The sequence below is a fragment of the Lepidochelys kempii genome, chromosome 8, assembly GCF_965140285.1.
Source record: "Lepidochelys kempii isolate rLepKem1 chromosome 8, rLepKem1.hap1, whole genome shotgun sequence".
Classification (NCBI taxonomy): Eukaryota; Metazoa; Chordata; order Testudines; family Cheloniidae; genus Lepidochelys; species Lepidochelys kempii.
The window spans coordinates 27,638,006-27,658,067 of NC_136387.1; positions in this window are offsets into that span (position 1 = coordinate 27,638,006).

Sequence of the window (20,062 nt, forward strand, 5' to 3'; positions counted from 1 at the left end):
CAGCAGTATGAATTGCATAGTGGAGTGCCCACTGGTGAATACATCCTAAGAGTTTGAACCTAGTGTTGCCGGCACCCAGTGCCGAGAGGCTGAACAACAGCTTGAGTTGGTTCGTTACCCGGTGTGCTGCACCCAATAATCACAACGGGGTGGAGAAGCAGAAAAGTTTATTTGAAGCTTCAAAAAGGTAAAGGGAGATTTGAATCTCAAATCCTGTACAACAGAGCAGGAAGTTACACAGGCTTTTATACATCCTTTTTCCCAGCATACTTATCCAATAGCAAGCTGCTCCAAGTATCCATATAGCCAGCCAATCCAGTTCCCAGCTAGTTCCCTGATTCTCTGTATCATTTGTTAAACTATACATAAAGCTGCTTTATTCAGCATTGTTCTTCCATATCTCCCCTGTTTGGCCTTGCTTAGTTTCAGGCAGTCTGACTCTGCAACATACTGTTGCAGATTCTCAGCATAACTGCTGTGTGTGCCTCCAGGCGGGGGGGCCAAGGACACTTGGGCCTAGCACGCAGAGCTGCTGCGAGTGCCTCCAGGCAGGAGGGGGGGGCAAGGACACCGGGGCCTAGTACGAGGGGGCTTCATCGCCACTCGTGGTCTTCCATCCCCTCGAGTTACCTAGTGGCCATGCCCCAGTGTCCCCAACAACTCCCCCCTTTGAGAACACTCAACAACCTTGGCTCTGAGTTTTCTCACTTGGGCTACTTATTTCTTTACAATAGGACTTTGCATAAGCACTTTGTGATAGCCCTGAAGAGACTGACTTATTAACTTTTGCAAAAGGGCCCTGACACATGATACCGCACAGCATAATACCAGTAATACAAGCAATACAGGAAAGAGAAATTTCAATAGCAGGCTAAATAAACCACCAAGCCAAGATGACAAACCCCAGCCTGAAAACAAGGTTTGCAACCAATCGTTCTCTGGGGCAGTATAGGCAACCTGTGCTCCGGCTCGGGCATGGGCCTCAGCCTGTACCACCTTTTCATAGATCTCATAACTGCTATCATTTACATATACACAACATCGGGGCCCGATGAGGGCACAAACCCCTCCTTGGGATGCCAAGAGATAGTCCAAAGCCAGCCTGTTTTGGAGGGAAAACGTCCTGAGCTGCTGTACCTCTTTATTTAATGTTTTTACTGCTGACCCTAAATCACTAACCGAGTCCTCTAACTCTAAGGCCACTTTCTCAAGTACCATCTGCAGCCTTATAGTATAGCAGCCTATGCATGCCATGGCTGGCCTGGAAACCAGTGGCGCTATTCCCAGTACAGAGCACCCTACAAGCTTCTCGGTTGTGAGGGGATTCTTCATATTGCCCTCCAATGCCGTAGTCAGTCGCCGCAGGGTCTTTTCTCGTGACTCAACAGAGGTGTCTCGGGCATTTCTCATCTTTCCTTTGGGCAGTGTGGCAGTTATGGAAAGATGAGGAACTCCATGAGCTATATAACAGCTACCTGTCCAGTTGGCTGGCAGCACCTTGTAAGCCTTTCGGCCACATACAAAATAGTGACCCTGTAGGGCCCAGTAAGGATTGTTTCTTAAGGGGATTCCTGAGATATTTAAGGCTGCTTTTCCAAACAGTTCATATGCCCCTAGGGGGGCATCCCATCCTCCTGATTGGGTACAAGTGGGGGCATTTCTAATTGTGCTGTTCAAATTACACTCACCATAGGGACCACTACAAACCCACCATTGTCTTGCTACATTGGAGATATTAACTGGACGGCAAGTTACATTTCCAAACCCCTTTTTTGTGGTAAGATTATTTGTAAGTGTTTCCCTAAAAGGGGAGGAACCATTACACCCACACCGTTGGCCTCCCCTTTTGGTCTTTATCCAATACCCATCAGCCCACTGTGTAATAACACAGGAGCTCTTTCCCACAGGACGCCCATAGGGATCAGACTGGTTTCAGGTAAAACATAACACTCCCTCAGTGAGTACTGCAACTGAATACTCCTGGTCCTGATAGGTGGCTTGCTGTAAAGAGGTCTTATTCCAGAATGGCGAGTCCGTTCTTTCCTGCTCTTTGGTGGTGGCTAATTCTGCTAGGGTCAAGGGCAGCATGTCAAGGGGCATTCCCGTTTTGGGGGATAGTGGAGTTGGAGCACATACCCAGCAATCAGTCTGGTTTGTTAAATTAGCAACACGGTGCGCAAGCAAAACAAAGGAGTTATGCTCCCGATATGCACAGTTTGGAAATACCAATACAGAGAATAACAATGTTACCCAATTAATTATTACCAGAGTCTTCCCAACCCAGGGTCTCCAATACCTGGGTGGGCCCATTTTAGCATTAAGGTGCCCACTATTTGTGTCTTTTAAACAGTAGATTTAGCCCGAGATCGTCACTAGATGAGGAGTCAGCAGGTTGGACGGTCCACTGTTCTGCTGACGAGGGGGCAGGTACTGCCTTCAGACGAGAGTGATGGATCCAGTTCTTGTGGCCCTCGATCTTTGCCGCTGTATGGGAGGTCAGCAGGACGGTATAGGGTCCTTTCCACTTTTCCTGGAGAGGCTCGTCTTTCCAGGTGCGAACAAGCACAGAGTCACTGGGCTGTAAGGAGTGGACGGGAGAGTCCAAGGGGAAAGGCTGGGAATCCTTGGTATACCTGTGAAGAGACAAGAGAACAGCAGACAGAGAACACATATACTGTGACAAAAAAACATTACCCAACTCCCATTCCCCTGACAGAACCAGGGTGCCATTCATAGGCCATGCCCTTCCAAACATAATTTCAAAGGGACTGAGCCCTAATCTACCCTTTGGGAGAACGCGGATATGGAGTAGGACGAGGGGCAAAGCATCAGGCCATCGCAGTGAGGCTTCTTGGCACACTTTTGAGAGATGCCGTTTAAGGGTCTGATTGGTACGCTCCACTACCCCACTGGCTTGCGGTCTCCAGGGCGTATGGAGTTTCCAGGGGATCTGTAAGGCATGTGAGATGCTTTGAATGATTTTTGACGTGAAATGTGTCCCGTTGTCAGATTCCATCCACAGGGGGAGTCCAAAGCGAGGAATGATCTCCTTAACAAACTTGAGGGCCACTGTTCTGGCAGTGCAGTTATGGCATGGGAAGGCTTCTGGCCATCTGCTGAACCGATCCACTATAACAAGGAGATATTTGAACCCTTGGGTCCAGGGAAACTCAGTAAAGTCTATTTGCCACACTTGTCCAGGGCCCGGAGTGGGTTCTAGGGCAGCTGGTGGCACAGGATGTCCCGGTCGGGGGTTATTCTTTTGGCAGACTAAGCAGTCCGCTTGTACCTGGGCAGCCAGGGGTCGGAGTCCGGAAGTGATAAAGTATTTTCCCATTAGCTGGATAAGTGTTTCCCTGCCAGCATGAGTGGTTTGATGTAGTTTCTGCAGCACTGGCCGGATTAGGCCCTTTGGTAAGAGGACCTTCCCTTCTGGGGAATGGAGCCATCCCTCCTTTTCCCGGAGACCGAGTTTGTCAGTTAGCTGTCTCTCCTCCCCAGAGTACTGAGGGGTTGGAAGCTCCCCTACTGATGGGATAAGGGCATGCATATGGGCGTTCTCAGCCTGAGGGGATGGCAGGTGGGCAGCATGCTTAGCCTCTCTATCTGCCCGGGCGTTACCTCTGGCCACATCTTGATCCTCCCTTTGATGGGCTTTACAGTGTACCACCGCCACTTCCGAGGGGAGTTGTACGGCTTCTAGGAGCCGGAGGATTTGGGGCCCGTACTTGACTGGGGAGCCTTGGGCTGTCAGCATTCCCCTTTGCTTCCATAGGCCAGCATGAGCATGCAGCACACCAAAAGCATACTTTGAATCAGTAAAAATGTTGACCCGCTTTCCTTTTGACAGTTCAAGTGCACGGGTCAGGGCTATTAGTTCGGCAAGCTGGGCAGAGGTCCCAGCAGGCAAACCTTCAGCTTCCACAGTGTCATGGAGGGTCACAACAGCATAACCCGCCCTCCTTTGCCCATCTATTACAGTACTGCTACCATCAGTGTACCACTCATAATCTGCATTTGGGAGGGGTACATCCTTTAAATCCAGACGGCTGGAGTACTGGACATCTATGATCTCTAAACAGTCATGTTTCTGTTCCTCTGTTTCTGGCAAGAGAGTGGCTGGGTTAAGGGAGGGGCAAGGCTGTAGGGTGACTTCAGAGTTCTCTAACAGCTTAGCCTGGTACCGAGCAATCCGAGCCTGGGTGAGCCAAAGCCCTCCCTTTGCATCCAATAAGGCTCGGACCATATGGGGAGTATAGATTTGCATAACCCCTCCCAATGTTAGCTTCTCGGCTTCCTCAAGCAATAGGGCAGTAGCTGCGACCGCCCGTAAACATGCCGGCCAACCCTTTGCAACCTGATCCAATTGCTTAGAAAAATAAGCTTTTTGAAGCTTCAAAAAGGTAAAGGGAGATTTGAATCTCAAATCCTGTACAACAGAGCAGGAAGTTACGCAGGCTTTTATACATCCTTTTTCCCAGCATACTTATCCAATAGCAAGCTGCTCCAAGTATCCATATAGCCAGCCAATCCAGTTCCCAGCTAGTTCCCTGATTCTCTGTATCATTTGTTAAACTATACATAAAGCTGCTTTATTCAGCATTGTTCTTCCATATCTCCCCTGTTTGGCCTTGCTTAGTTTCAGGCAGTCTGACTCTGCAACATACTGTTGCAGATTCTCAGCATAACTGCTGTGTGTGCCTCCAGGCGGGGGGGCCAAGGACACTTGGGCCTAGCACGCAGAGCTGCTGCGAGTGCCTCCAGGCAGGAGGGGGGGGCAAGGACACCGGGGCCTAGTACGAGGGGGCTTCATCGCCACCTGTGGTCTTCCATCCCCTCGAGTTACCTAGTGGCCATGCCCCAGTGTCCCCAACACTAGGTTTGTTGGCCTTCGTGTCCCCATGCAATGAAGTTGCTGTGGGGTGTATGGTGAGATACAGTCTGTCATAAATATAAAGGGAAGGGTAAACCCCTTTGAAATCCCTCCTGGCCAGGGGAAAGCTCCTCTCACCTGTAAAGGGTTAAGAAGCTAAAGGTAACCTCGCTGGCACCTGACCAAAATGACCAATGAGGAGACAAGATACTTTCAAAAGCTGGGAGGAGGGAGAGAAACAAGGGGTCTGTGTCTGTCTGTATGCTGCTTTTGCCAGGGACAGAACAGGAATGGAGTCTTAGAACTTTTAGTAAGTAATCTAGCTAGGTTTGTGTTAGATTATGATTTCTTTAAATGGCTGAGAAAAGAATTGTGCTGAATAGAATAACTATTTCTGTCTGTGTATCTTTTTTGTAACTTAAGGTTTTGCCTAGAGGGGTTCTCTATGTTTTTGAATCTAATTACCCTGTAAGATATCTACCATCCTGATTTTACAGGGGGGATTTCTTTATTTCTATTTACTTCTATTTTTATTAAAAGTCTTCTTGTAAAAAACTGAATGCTTTTTCATTGTTCTCAGATCCAAGGGTTTGGGTCTGTGGTCACCTATGCAAATTAGTGAGGCTTTTTATCCAACATTTCCCAGGAAAGGGGGGGTGCAAGTGTTGGGAGGATTGTTCATTGTTCTTAAGATCCAAGGGCCTGGGTCTATAGTCACCTAGGCAAATTGGTGAGGCTTTTTACCAAACCTTGTCCAGAAAGTGGGGTGCAAGGTTTTGGGAAGTATTTTGGGGGGAAGGACGCATCCAAACAGCTCTTCCCCAGTAACCAGTATTAGTTTGGTGGTGGTAGCGGCCAGTCCAAGGACAACGGGTGTAATATTTTGTACCTTGGGGAAGTTTTGACCTAAGCTGGTAAAGATAAGCTTAGGAGGTTTTTCATGCAGGTCCCCACATCTGTACCCTAGAGTTCAGAGTGGGGGAGGAACCTTGACACAGTCTTTCATGGTGCCTGGCTGTTTTTTCTCTCACCAAAGCATAGGGTAAAGATCATTATTCTAGACTTGATAGTGTGGTAGGAAATCCAGCAGTATGTTCCTGAGAGAAAAGTTCCTTCATTTACAAACCCTAGAAATGTGGCAACAATGGATCTAGAATTAGTTGGTATCTAATTTGGCTTAATGCCTTCTCTGTTTCAGTGCCTAGTATCAGGTGAAGAGCAGGTTTGTTTCTGTCCTATAGGTTTAGGGTGTGCAAACTACAGACTCCTGTATTCATGGGGGCAGCTGTCCTGGAAAAGAGACTCCCCTCAGGGGGATGGGGAGTGCAGGACAGGTACCACCATCTGCCAGGGAGGAACAGCTTTACATTTCAGCTCAGCCAAAAGAGGCTTCCTACGTGATACACTGAATCAGTGCATACCAGGTGTCCTGGTCCTTCCCACTTTGTGGCCTATGCCAGCCACCTTCAGGTCCCTTGGTGGAGGGAGACTTTCATGTGGTTTCAATAGCAGCTTCTCTTACTGATGCAAAACTCCACATAGATGTTCTGCCATCAGAGGCTAGCAGCCTAGCTTCCTCAATAAAGGAATTACTAGATGCCATGCAGCACAAGAGCGAAGCCTTAAGCAATGTGGTTGTACTGATATTCACAGTCCAGATAAATTTCTCTCTCATTTTGTCATTAGTTAAGGGATTGGTCAGTAACTCAAAATGTAAATTGCCTTACTGTCCCTAATGTAGAGGAAGTATTCATTCAGCTCTTCCTGTCTAAGGAGATGGGCCCCACACTGGGGAAGCAGGACATTTCTAAACTCAAACCTAAGGAAGGTGGCCAGAGGAGAGCACTTCCCTTTGAGGGAGTCAAAAGACTGAACACAAGAAACCGTCCACACTAGCAGCAGAACAAACACCTCACTATATTACTAGTGAGCTGATCCTATTATGTAAAAAGTTTTGTTTAGAAAACAATTTTTTTTTAAAATAACCTTTAAAATAACTTGGAGACAGAGATTTCTAATAGAACTTGAATTCTAGTCATAATCTGCCTTGTGAGACTTGGCCTTCTGCTGGGAAGTACAAAGCTATATGAATAATATAGTAGCTACCACTGAGAGCATCATTCACTGAATGGAGCAGTTGAAACAGTGTCAGGGGAGACTAAGTTCTGCTTCTCAGTTGCATCATTCTAAATCAAAAGTGATAGCTGATTGAATGAAAATGATACGGAAGGATTTTCAAGAGTATTTACAAATACATCACTCAAATTTTGCTCTCATACTCTGTATTTACATGGGTATTACTGAGAACAGAACTTGATCCATGTATTTCCATATACAGCTGGGCAGGTAACGGTTTTCCTGACCTGTGAACATTTTGAGATTTTGAACATTTTTCACATCTCAAATCAGGATGAAAAATCAAAATATCGAAAAAAATTGTGAACCAAAAAAGCTGGAAAAAAGTTGGTTCTGTTCAAAATATTTTGTTTCAATAATTTCATAGCATTTGTTTTTACTTTGAACAATTTATTTTTACTATATTTAACTTTAATTTCTAAACAAACAGTTATTTTTGTACTGGACACCAGAATTTTTCATTTTGAAAATGATAATATGAAATATTTAGACAATTTTTAAAAAATCTAAATTTATTTTCATTAAGAAATTTGTGAAAACAGACTTCTTCCCAAAGAAGGTTTTGGTTTCAACTTTTTTGCTGATGAAAAAAGTTTTATTTAGCTCATGGACATGTCATGCCATGGAATTTCAAGCAAAATTCTCCATCCCATGGTATTTTCTATATTAGTCATCAGCATCTGTCAAGGTTCCTTCCCCACTCTGAACTCTAGGGTACAGATGTGGGGACCTGCATGAAAAAACCCCTAAGGTTATTTTTACCAGCTTAGATTAAAACTTCCCCAAGGTACAAACTATTTTACTTTTTGCCCTTGGACTTTATTGCTGCCACCACCAAGCGTCTAACAAATATATAACAGGGAAAGAGCCCGCTTGGAAACGACTTTCCCCCCAAAATCCTCCCAAACCCTACACCCCCTTTCCTGGGGAAGGCTTGATAAAAATCCTCACCAACTTGCACAGGTGAACACAGACCCAAACCCTTGGATCTTAAGAACAATGAAAAAGCAATCAGGTTCTTAAACGAAGAATTTTAATTGAAGAAAAAGTAAAAGAATCACCTCTGTAAAATCAGGATGGTAAATACCTTACAGGGTAATCAGATTCAAAACATAGAGAATCCCTCTAGGCAAAACCTTAAGTTACAAAAAGACACAAAAACAGGAATATCCATTCCATTCAGCACCACTTATTTTATCAGCCATTTAAACAAAACAGAATCTAACGCATATCTAACTAGATTGCTTATTAGCCCTTTACAGGAGTTCTGACCTGCATTCCTGCTCTGATCCTGGCAAAAGCCAACACACAGACAGAGAGAACCCTTTGTTTCCCCCCCCCCCGCCCCCCCGCAGCTTTGAAAGTATCTTGTCTCCTCACTGGTCATTTTGGTCAGGTGCCAGCGAGGTTATCTTTAGCTTCTTAACCCTTTACAGGTGAAAGGGTTTTTTCCTCTGGCCAGGAGGGATTTAAAGGTGGTTAGCCTTCCCTTTATTTATGACAGCATCATTGTGAGATAACTGTTAATATGGATCCCACATTTTACAGTCCCTTTTTTGTGAACTTCATGCTTAATTTTATGGAAATAATGGTGCACTGTGTCCTTTTGGTTATAAGATAGATATAGCATAGCTATTCATTTAACATGTAATTACAAAACATTTACTATCGAGTATCCTTGCTACTGCCTGGTACACTGAGGCCCATTCAGGCTCCCAAACAGAGGAGTGAGAGGACCCCTCTGCATGGATTACCCATGTCCCATGCAAAGGGTCAACCACCACTGAAGTACTGCTCTTCCTGGTCCAAATCCTGTGGAGCCCCCTGCATGGGATCAGGAATCTGTTGATGGCCAGGGAGCACATCAGATTTGTTCCATGGGGGATACATGGAACCATGCCACAGGGAAAAACTGATGTAATCTTAGGCTGTCAGAGACCCAAAGGAATGGGCAGGTGCTACAGAGCTTCTTCATGGTTTCCAGAGACAGAATCTTGTTCTGCATAGGTTTAGGGAAAAGCAAATGTGAGATCATAGTGTAGGGCAGAAAGAGGAGTTTTAAAATGTTGAGCACCAAGTAATTTTATCACAAAAACTACTACAAATTTATAGTATGGAAAAGCAAGATATGGTAGGCCAAATCTTAATTGTTCTCTTAGTGCTGATTCAAGGATATGACCCCCACTGTTTAGTCACTTGGAGTTCTTGCCATGCCTTAAGGGGCATTGTATTTAAAGACAAGGTAAATAATCGCAGTTATTCACTATGACTGTTTAATTATTAAAGGAAAAGATGGGGGGAGGGAGAAAACAAAATAGAAAAGGAGTACTTTTGGCACCTTAGAGACTAACCAATTTATTTGAGCATGAGCTTTCGTGAGCTACAGCTCACTTCATCAGACGCATGCCGTGGAAACTGCAGCAGACTTTATATATACACAGAGAATATGAAAAAATACCTCCTCCCACCCCATTGTCCAGCTGGTAATAGCTTATCTAAAGTGATCATCAGGTGGGCCATTTCCAGCACAAATCCAGGTTTTCTCACCCTCCACCCCCCCACACAAATTCACTCTCCTGCTGGTGATAGCCCATCCAAAGTGACAACTCTTTACACAATGTGCATGATAATCAAGTTGGGCCATTTCCTGCACAAATCCAGGTTCTCTCACCCCCTCACCCCCCTCCCAAAAACCACACACACAAACTCACTATCCTGCTGGTAATAGCTCATCCAAAGTGACCATTCTCCCTACAATGTGCATAATTAAGGTGGGCCATTTCCAGCACAAATCCAGGTTTTCTCACATTCCCCCCACCCCCATACACACACAAACTCACTCTCCTGCTGGTAATAGCTCATCCAAACTGACCACTCTCCAAGTTTAAATCCAAGTTAAACCAGAACATCTGAGGGGGGGGTAGGAAAAAACAAGAGGAAATAGGCTACCTTGCATAATGACTTAGCCACTCCCAGTCTCTATTTAAGCCTAAATTAATAGTATCCAATTTGCAAATGAATTCCAATTCAGCAGTTTCTCGCTGGAGTCTGGATTTGAAGTTTTTTTGTTTTAAGATAGCGACCTTCATGTCTGTGATTGCGTGACCAGAGAGATTGAAGTGTTCTCCGACTGGTTTATGAATGTTATAATTCTTGACATCTGATTTGTGTCCATTTATTCTTTTACGTAGAGACTGTCCAGTTTGACCAATGTACATGGCAGAGGGGCATTGCTGGCACATGATGGCATATATCACATTGGTGGATGTGCAGGTATACAGGCCTAACAAAGAAAATAACAGAACACCACTAGCCGTCACCTTCAGCCCCCAACTAAAACCCCTCCAACGACAGGCCTAACAAAGAAAAAAACAGAACGCCACTAGCCGTCACCTTCAGCCCCCAACTAAAACCCCTCCAACGACAGGCCTAACAAAGAAAAAAACAGAACGCCACTAGCCGTCACCTTCAGCCCCCAACTAATACCCCTCCAACGACAGGCCTAACAAAGAAAAAAACAGAACGCCACTAGCCGTCACCTTCAGCCCCCAACTAAAACCCCTCCAACGACAGGCCTAACAAAGAAAAAAACAGAACGCCACTAGCCGTCACCTTCAGCCCCCAACTAAAACCCCTCCAACGACAGGCCTAACAAAGAAAATAACAGAACGCCACTAGCCGTCACCTTCAGCCCCCAACTAAAACCCCTCCAACGACAGGCCTAACAAAGAAAATAACAGAACGCCACTAGCTGTCACCTTCAGCCCCCAACTAAAACCCCTCCAACGACAGGCCTAACAAAGAAAATAACAGAACGCCACTAGCCGTCACCTTCAGCCCCTCCAACTAAAACCCCTCCAACGCATTATTAAGGATCTACAACCTATCCTAAAGGATGACCCAACACTCTCACAAATCTTGGGAGACAGGCCAGTCCTTGCCTACAGACAGCCCCGCAACCTGAAGCAAATACTCACCAACAACCACATACCACACAACAGAACCACTAACCCAGGAACTTATCCTTGCAATAAAGCCTGTTGCCAATTGTGCCCACATATCTATTCAGGGGACACCATCACAGGGCCTAATAACATCAGCCACACTATCAGAGGCTCGTATACCTGCACATCCACCAATGTGATATATGCCATCATGTGCCAGCAATGCCCCTCTGCCATGTACATTGGTCAAACTGGACAGTCTCTACGTAAAAGAATAAATGGACACAAATCAGATGTCAAGAATTATAACATTCATAAACCAGTCGGAGAACACTTCAATCTCTCTGGTCACGCAATCACAGACATGAAGGTCGCTATCTTAAAACAAAAAAACTTCAAATCCAGACTCCAGCGAGAAACTGCTGAATTGGAATTCATTTGCAAATTGGATACTATTAATTTAGGCTTAAATAGAGACTGGGAGTGGCTAAGTCATTATGCAAGGTAGCCTATTTCCTCTTGTTTTTTCCTACACCGCCCCCCCCCCCCCCGATGTTCTGGTTTAACTTGGATTTAAACTTGGAGAGTGGTCAGTTTGGATGAGCTATTACCAGCAGGAGAGTGAGTTTGTGTGTGTATGGGGGTGGGGGGGGATGTGAGAACCTGGATTTGTGCTGGAAATGGCCCACCTTAATTATGCACATTGTAGGGAGAATGGTCACTTTGGATGAGCTATTACCAGCAGGATAGTGAGTTTGTGTGTGTGGTTTTTGGGAGGGGGGTGAGGGGGTGAGAGAACCTGGATTTGTGCAGGAACTTGATTATCATGCACATTGTGTAAAGAGTTGTCACTTTGGATGGGCTATCACCAGCAGGAGAGTGAATTTGTGTGGGGGAGTGGAGGGTGAGAAAACCTGGATTTGTGCTGGAAATGGCCCACCTGATGATCACTTTAGATAAGCTATTACCAGCTGGACAATGGGGTGGGAGGAGGTATTTTTTCATATTCTCTGTGTATATATAAAGTCTGCTGCAGTTTCCACGGCATGCATCTGATGAAGTGAGCTGTGGCTCACGAAAGCTCATGCTCAAATAAATTGGTTAGTCTCTAAGGTGCCACAAGTACTCCTTTTCTTTTTGCGAATACAGACTAACACGGCTGTTACTCTGAAACCTAACAAAATAGAAGACATTCAGTAACCAACAGTTAGTTTAAATACAATCTCTTCCATATGCCTCTCAGTGGAGAGCTTTCAGAAGAGATTATACCTTAGCAAAGGGTCCACCTCTGCTTCTCTAGGTAAACTAAAAGCAAAGTATATTATGCCCCAGATTGGTAGTCTTTTGTATCATATATAGCTAAAACTGTTTATAGATGGGCATAGTAATTTAATTTAAGGGTGACTGAATCCTATTTGGTTTGTCATGGATAATATAAATAGTTTATAAATGAGCAGAGGTAAGTAATTTTGACTAAGTCCTATGAAACTGAAGATAGCATTTAAATCAGTTACTTAAAAGGAGTATTACCATTCAAGGAGTGGTATTAAAATAGGCAGATTAAAAATTAAGAATCTTAAACTCAAATCCCAATATGACTCTATATTTACCAAGGTAAATTTAAGTCTCCTTTCTAAGAATATAGTCTAAACAATCTTGTGTTTAAAATAAGAAGCTGTTAGTATCTTAAATTTCAATAGCTTCTCAATTTTCCATTACGTTTATTACAACAAAATCTTAAATCTAACCCTTTGGCAGTATTTTTGCAAACTCCATCTCACCAATGATGCTGAAGTCTCAGTGATGTCATCATGTTCCAGAAGCAGTGCTAGGCTAGAAGGTTGGTTTGTCTTGATGCTGTGTGGTGGCTTCTGTATTCTTACTGTCTTGTAACTGCTACTGTTTGCTTGCTTGTAGAGGTATTAGCTTGAAGGTATGATGAAATGAGATGAACAGGCTGAACTAAGAGTGTAAGAGCAAGACATTATAAGAATGTAAACAAGAGAGCAAAAAATGTAATAGTGTTGCAAGAGCAAGGATAAGAGTGCATGCCTCCGTCCAGAGGAATTTCCATAAACTGAAGATGGAAGTCATACCTTTTCCAGGGACTTGGCTGTATTCAAATGTCAGCCACTGTCACCTTTCATTGGCTCAACACCTTAATGAGATGATCTTGGTAACATTTTAGACCATGAATATGTAATCAGCTAATGCATATGCAGTAGGGTTGTAGTTCTTCAACTTTATGATTAGATTGCTTTAGTCTTTGTGGCAGAAAATTATCAGAATATCTTTAAAGGCAGAGTTTTAACTCTTTCTTTTATTCAGTTCATTTATTAAGATAGCCCTTTAATTCCATCAGAGTTTAATAGGACTTAAAAATATCTTTCAAATGAGTCCAAACACTTCTGTTTCCTATGTAAAAGTCTTGCAGCTCTTAGAAAAAAAAATTAAATAATTGTTAAAGGAAATCTTTAAAATTAAATGACGATCAAAGGAAGGTATTGTCTTTTCTTAAAGATCCTTTGAGATAATGTTCTTGTCTTTTTAAGTTTGGTAAGGAGTTGCTTAAGTATTAGCAGATATTCCCCAATTAAGGACAATATTTTATATTCAAATGTTTTCTAATATCAAAAACCAGTTATAGTATCAAATGACCTTGCTTTGTTTGTACACCAAACAACTTCTTATTCACATAATAATGGTATCAGGCAATTGTTATATGAAGGGCTTTCATTTAGACACAGTTTCAAAAAAACATCTCAAAGGAAATTTATACCATCTAAATCAATTGAGGGACAGCAAACATTTTCATCATTGAAAGGAAACGTGAGTTACAAGCAACTGATATCTTCTGTAAATATTTACCAGGCATAAACATTTTCAGAATGTAAAGACTTTTAGCATATAATAATTTTATATTATTTATATTTATATATATTTATTATATTTATTTATTTATATATATTATTATTTATATATTATTATATATATAATCAGTTTCAAGAATGATTTTTCAAGTATTCTTTGAGTTTAAAACTAAAGGATTTCTCCTTGCAAAGGGTTGGGGTGAGGAAGCCCATTTTATGACTTAGGGCTTGTCTACACTTAAAAGACTACAGTAGTTCTCCCGTCAGTATGGGTAATCCACCTCCTTAAAAGGTGGTAGCTAGGTCAATGGAAGAATTCTTCCATTGACCTAGTGCTGTCTATACAGGGACCTAGGTCAGCTTAACAATGCCACTCACGGGTATGGATTTTTCACACCCCTGACTGATGCAATTAAACCTACCTAATTTTCTAATGTAGACCACGCCTTAGTTTATAGCTCTGATAATACAGCCTAAGCATCACTTCTCTTTGGTCTATCCTGAATAAAGAAAAGGAGGACTTGTGGCACCTTAGAGACTAACAAATTTATTTGAGCATAAGTTTTCATGAGCTACAGCTCACTTCATCAGATGCATTTAGTGGAAAATACAGTGGGGAGATTTATATACACAGAGATCATGAAACAATGGATGTTACCATACACACTGTAAGGAGAGTGATCAGGTAAGGTGAGCTATTACCAGCTGGAGAGCGGGGAGGGGGAGAAACCTTTTGTTGTGATAAACAAGGTGGGCCATTTCCACCTGAATAAAGAATTATCCTCACATTCTTTTAAACACCAAATCTTTTTCTAAAACATAAATATCTTATACGTTTGTTTTCTTAAGATAAAGACAATGTCTGTATCAAACTGGTGTTCTGTATGTAGAGGAAGTGTCCTGTTCTTTGAGAAGACATTCTTGTTAGCTAGTAGCCTTTTAACCAAATAGGTTTCAGAGTAACAGCCGTGTTAGTCTGTATTCACAAAAAGAAAAGGAGTACTTGTGGCACCTTAGAGACTAACCAATTTATTTGAGCATAAGCTTTCGTGAGCTACAGCTCACTTCATCGGATGCATACTGTGGAAAGTGTAGATCTTTTTATGAAAAGATGAAGTGATGCATCCGATGAAGTGAGCTGTAGCTCACGAAAGCTTATGCTCAAATAAATTGGTTAGTCTCTAAGGTACCACAAGTACTCCTTTTCTTTTTTTAACCAAATAGATTCTAGATTTACAGCCTACCATTTGTAATACATTTACAATTTGCAGTTGAAGACTCCTATTTTATATTCTATATGAGGCATAAATGACAAAATCTAACAGTGATCTACATTTTCAAAACCTAGTGCAAAATAAAATAATATCGAAAATTAAAGCAAAATCGAAGTTATAAAGTTGCATCCCAGAATTTGTGTAAACATTGTTGGAGGTAATAAATATGACTAAATAGAGTACTCCTTTTTGACACTTTTGGTGCCTGTCACTATTTTAATTGAAAGCAGAGATTTCCTGGGCATTTCCTTAATTGGAACATTTCATTTAAACAAACAGGTAACCAAAATCATTAGCCCATGAGATCATATCCAAGCATCATGTGAATGAAAATGATTGTATATCCTAAAATTCAGAAAGGGTGAAGGTATGCTTGTAATAACATAAAATATTATAATAATAAATACTTTTGGTAACCATTTTTGCATCTATGTTGAGGTCTACCCCATTTATACTGGGAATATTCTGCAAGAGTATTTCAGAGCTCTCTTCCCCAAGAGCCCACGGACATAAACCTTGTGCTAAAAACTCTTCGTACTTTTTTGTGCCTTCCAGGGGTTTGTAGGCCTCACTGAATTTCAGAGATTGTACTATACTGGGAGAAGAACTTTCCCCCAATTATTGAGTTATCCATTGCATTTCATGTTCCCATCAAGAGAAAAAGAATTCTTTGCACAGCAAATATGATTATCCAAGACTTATCAATATCAAGTAACATCAGAGGAGAGCCTTTAGATTTCCCTTTCTTAAACTGCCCCTTGTGAGCAATGCTCACCAGCAGCTACTTTCCCCTCTATACTAGAAATTCCATACAGAAGGTAATTTTGGGAAATATCTTCTCAAAACAGGAGGTTAAAACATATAAAACCTCGGTATCATGTGTTTCTGCCCTTTCTATTTGCACTTACATGCCATAAAAAGCACTTGTATCCTCTATCAAAAACAGCTTCTAATTAGGCTATAATAGTTACTTCAGAAATACTGTGCAAATTATTTTGTTTCTACTCTTTCTGACAGCATTCCGCTTACAATGTATACTGTATTCTTGTCCATGAAATTTCTATTGCAGTTACTGCTGGAATCCACTTTTGTGCAGAATTCTGAAAACAAATGGTCCCAGACAATTGCCAGTAGCTTGAGCCTGAGTCATAGAAATCTTTTTATATTTAAAGGACCCCAGATTTCAATCTTACATTTATTGTAATCTCCCATCACAGAGAGATGAAATAGTCCTTTCCTGGGTATCTAGTAATAGATATTCCAAGTGGGAACGGAGGAAGGAAAAGGTCATTATTCAGAACAATTTACCCTCATATGAATGGATCAAAGGAAGCACCACTGAACCATCATTCATTCAAGGCAGTGAGAGGCAGTATTTTGAGCGCAAGACAATGGGGAAACCTGAACTGATACTAGAGCCCCGTCAGTGCTACAGTTACACATTTTTATGTACATACTTTACGTATAATGATCCTGGAAGATGAGATAGGACTACTGAATGAGGGTAGGTGTGTTTAGGAAGAACATTTATCACCACTTTGTCTCTAATGGGAAAGGACATAACTAAAATTATATAACATATTCCTTATTCTTCTCTACTTGAGACTCACTACAATAAAATGTATAGGTTTCAGAGTAACAGCCGTGTTAGTCTGTATTCGCAAAAAGAAAAGGAGTACTTGTGGCACCTTAGAGACTAACCAATTTATTTGAGCATGAGCTTTCGTGAGCTACAGCTCACTTCATCGGATGCATACCGTGGAAACTGCAGCAGACTTTATATATACACAGAGAATATGAAACAATACCTCCTCCCACCCCACTGTCCTGCTGGTAATAGCTTATCCAAAGTGATCATCAGGTTGGGCCATTTCCAGCACAAATCCAGGTTTTCTCACCCTCCACCCCCCCCTGATGGTGATGGTGATGGTGTCCCCTGAATAGATATGTGGGCACAATTGGCAACGGGCTTTGTTGCAAGAATAAGTTCCTGGGTTAGTGGTTCTGTTGTGTGGTATGTGGTTGTTGGTGAATATTTGCTTCAGGTTGCGGGGCTGTCTGTAGGCAAGGACTGGCCTGTCTCCCAAGATTTGGGAGAGTGTTGGGTCATCCTTTAGGATAGGTTGTAGATCCTTAATAATGCGTTGGAGGGGTTTTAGTTGGGGACTGAAGGTGACGGCTAGTGGCGTTCTGTTATTTTCTTTGTTAGGCCTGTCCTGTAGTAGGTAACTTCTGGGAACTCTTCTGGCTCTATCAATCTGTTTCTTTATCAATCTGTTTCTGGACAGTCTCTACGTAAAAGAATAAATGGACACAAATCAGATGTCAAGAATTATAACATTCATAAACCAGTCGGAGAACACTTCAATCTCTCTGGTCACGCAATCACAGACATGAAGGTCGCTATCTTAAAACAAAAAAACTTCAAATCCAGACTCCAGCGAGAAACTGCTGAATTGGAATTCATTTGCAAATTGGATACTATTAATTTAGGCTTAAATAGAGACTGGGAGTGGCTAAGTCATTATGCAAGGTAGCCTATTTCCTCTTGTTTTTTCCTACCCCCTCCCCGATGTTCTGGTTTAACTTGGATTTAAACTTGGAGAGTGGTCAGTTTGGATGAGCTATTACCAGCAGGAGAGTGAGTTTCTGTGTGTATGGGGGTGGGGGGGATGTGAGAAAACCTGGATTTGTGCAGGAAATGGCCCAACTTGATTATCATGCACATTGTGTAAAGAGTTGTCACTTTGGATGGGCTATCACCAGCAGGAGAGTGAATTTGTTTGGGGGGGTGGAGGGTGAGAAAACCTGGATTTGTGCTGGAAATGGCCCAACCTGATGATCACTTTAGATAAGCTGTTACCAGCAGGACAGTGGGGTGGGAGGAGGTATTGTTTCATATTCTCTGTGTATATATAAAGTCTGCTGCAGTTTCCACGGTATGCATCCGATGAAGTGAGCTGTAGCTCACGAAAGCTCATGCTCAAATAAATTGGTTAGTCTCTAAGGTGCCACAAGTACTCCTTTTCTTTTTGCTAATAAAATGTATGTGCCCATATATTCATTTCATCTATAGATTTATTTTATTCACTCTCAGGACATATTGATTATATATAGCCTTTTAGTTATATAACACACCTGTGCAATATACCCTCCCTATGCTGTATATTTGGACAAAGGGTTAATAAGGTAAAATGGCTAGAAGTTAGACAAATTCAGACTGGAAATAAGGTACAATTTTTTAATAGGAGGGTAACTAACCTTTGAAACAACTTTCTCAGGGTGGTAATGAAATCTCTATCATTGGATTTTTTTAAAATCAAGACTGGATCTTTCTCTAATAGATATATTTCAGTCGACACAGGCATTAATTCAGAGAAGTTCTGTGGCCTGTGTTATACAGGACATTAGACTACATGGTCACAATGGCCCCTTCTGACCTAAAATCTATTAATTTTATTTATTAATTTTATTTCAAAAGAGCCTTGTAGATAAGGAAATAAAATTCTGCTCCAAAGAGGAATTAATCAAATAAGCTATTTTAATGATCAGATGTTCACTGAAATTAAGTGGGTATCTGAAGTGACTCAGAAAATCAGGTGAAATAAAGATCACATAATATAACAACAATATAATAACCTCCAAAGAAAAGTACAATAATAGCCACAGAACATTCTGTATGAGGCATAAGTGAAATTTGGTAAGTGATAGTGGTGTATGAACTAAGAATCTTCTGTACAAAGCTATGAACTCAGGCAACATCACATTGGACAATGATTATAAAAAGGCACCTATAAGATCATTATAAACATGAGTAAAGCCAAAGACAAACTTGACACCACATAATATGGATACTTGTGGCTACTCCATTTCCTGCCACTTCACTCATGATATGGAACCCAGATTAAAAACAGAACAAGAGGAAAGAACAGATAGTCTCATAGGTGGTGGCAAACAAGGTCCTAGACTCAAGAGAGAAAGAATTGTCCTGTAGCTAGGGCACTAGTTTAGGCCTTGAATGGCCTAGATTTAATTCCCTGTCTACCACAGACATCCTCTGTGTTCAAATCATTTAGACTCTATGTGCCTCAGTTTTCCATCTGTCAAATGGTGATCATAATACTTCTCTAATCTTACAGGGGTGTGGTGAGGATAAAAACATTAAAGATTGTGAGGCACTCAGATACTATGTGATGGGTGCTATATAAGTATTCAAAGAGAATTTTGTCCTTGACTTAAAGAGGATCAGGATTAGATCCTATTAAACAAATATACCATATTTGTAGCTATTAACCTAATTTTATAAGACCACAGAAACAAACCATATATTATAGATTCTGCATTATACCATTATTTTAATCGTATGTTCGAGGGACAAATTTATAGAAGACTCAGTGTTTATTTTTTAGTCAGACAGTACTGCATTGTGACTGCAGGTTCAGACCCAGAATCATGCAGAAAAAAATCTGACTATAGGGCCCAGGCCATTCTCCTCCACCACAATTGAAAGCCTTCAACTGAGGAAATCATAATCTTAAACTTAAAAATCAGACCAGAAAAATATACTCACCAGGCAACGGCACCTACTTCTTTGAGGTTGGCTCAATTATCTATACTTTGTGATCTTATGATTTTGTTATTGCAAATACTATCCATGTGGAACTACTCTTGAAGCATTAGCAGTAGAGACCAAATGATAACCTGATCTTCAAAAAATCCACTGGCTCCCTCTGTACTTCAATTTAAAGCTCTAGATGGCATGGATCTTAACTATCAGGCAGACTGCCTGTCTCCCCTAGGAACTGCAATAAAATAGCTATTTGATATCTTTATCAATGATCTGGAAGAAAATATCAAATCATTGCTTGTAAAATTTGCAAATGACACAAAAATTGGTGGAGTGGCAAATAATGATGAAGACCTGTAAAACAGATTGATCTGGACTGCATGGTAAAGTGGCCTCAT